At 42.7% G+C, this 1,711-nt stretch overlaps 1 protein-coding gene across 1 annotated transcript in view; it reads left to right on the plus strand.

Annotated features, from left to right (window-relative positions):
- LOC104491247 (cytosolic phospholipase A2 epsilon-like) overlaps positions 1-1,711 on the plus strand; it is a 17,619-nt gene that overhangs the window by 820 nt on the left and 15,088 nt on the right. The gene's annotated exons all lie outside the window — the stretch shown is intronic.

Genomic DNA, 1,711 nt, shown 5'->3' on the forward strand with positions numbered 1-1,711 from the left:
CGGACTACTGTTACGAAGGTACTGCAAAGGAGAATTAAAAAAAAAAAATATAAAAAAGACTTTCCTGCTGGGTGGAGCCTGGGTGAGAATAGATAGGGTTCAGTATCTGCCAAACAGTCTAATTATCTACCATAAGCCATCCAGCTCTCTCTGTGAAACACTGTCCTGCTTATCATGTTGATCACTTCACTAACACAGTCTTCATGTTAAAGTCCTAGAGCTGTTTTCTATCCTTGGCACATGGGAAATAAACCCTGTTTTAACAAGACTAATATCTTTAGGAGGATGGGTTTGAACAGGCAGGTAGTAGAAAACTACATATGTCTTGCTAAAGCACAAGGATGAATATAGTGCCAGTGCAGGTAGTAATAGTGGTGAAATTGTGCAATTTACTCCCACCAAGAGTATGGCACAGTCTTGAAGGGGATTTTCAACGCCTGATTTCCTGGAGTAATCCTTCTTCTGATCTCAACAAAACCCGAAGTTTTCCAAGGGACTTCAGACACTTTATATGGAATCTCTGTACTTTGAGGCTATTTAGTAATAACTAAGATCTCCCCCTTGTTCTGTTTCAAGCCCAGTTAAGTTCCTGCACAACAAGTGTTGCGCTTACAGTGTAAGGAATAGCCAACCCTTTCTGTTGATTAGTTGAATGGAAAACTCAAAGATGAGAAAATACACCCTAAAATGCAATTCTCTCTACGTGGCAGGGATCGTGGCAAGTTCAAAAGAACAAACCAAACCTTTTAAATTTTTTAGACAGAACTTACACCGCTGATGGAATTTTGGACATTTGTTATTTACAACTGTGATGTCTGAGCCAAGGCTTCCCGGTTATGACAGGGCACATCCATGTGCCTGAGTATTTTGTTCAGTGTGCACTCCCTCCCTGGTGCTTTGGGATCACCACAAGCCACGAAGGTGGCTCCAGCAGACCTGTACCCTAAAACTGCCCTCTGAGGGAAGCGTCTTCTCTAAAGTCAGCCACTAGCAGCAGCAGTTACCAGCTCTGTAATTGCTGAACACTTGCCACCCATAACTGCTTCATTCCTGTGCCTTAGGAGTTAGGTTTTAGGCATGAACACAGTGTCTTTGATGGTCTTATCCATAACTACCCTTTGGACTCTTAGCAGTGGTTCGACATCCTTGATTTTCACACCTGGTCTCCTGTTGTACAGCTTAAGAGCACAAATGTCACTGGTGCCTTAGAACAGGGTGCTTTGGATTTGTGGAGGCTAATTTTACCTTCTTCAATAGCCTCCTTTCTAACTATCCCCAATCTCAACAACATTATTTCATTAGCCCTGGCTGCATGCATTAATACACTCAGGTTAAACACAAGACACAATCACGCAGACATATATTCCATCAAGCCTACGAATACTGAGGCACTCCACTTTTTACAGACGCTAAGATGACAAAATGTTAACACGATACGTACCAAATTGTTTTGCTCAGACTTGCTCAGACAGGCCAACTAGAGCAAAAGTACTGCTCTCCTTTCCTGTAATACCGGTGTCGCACATCCTGCTCAGTGAAACTAATAAGGTCAGAGCCATGTTGATGCCGCTTCAGGACTAGCAATGGTCCTTTCATAGTCGTTTTGCAGTATAGATATAGGAAGCAGGTCATGTCACTACCTGTCCATAGCCCTATAGTGGCACTAACTGCCTTTGGCATTTCAGAACTTTTGGAGCAAAATTTTCCTGCT

The sequence above is a fragment of the Buceros rhinoceros genome, unplaced genomic scaffold (genome assembly GCF_000710305.1).
Source record: "Buceros rhinoceros silvestris isolate BGI_N320 unplaced genomic scaffold, ASM71030v1 scaffold4133, whole genome shotgun sequence".
Lineage (NCBI taxonomy): Eukaryota > Metazoa > Chordata > Aves > Bucerotiformes > Bucerotidae > Buceros > Buceros rhinoceros.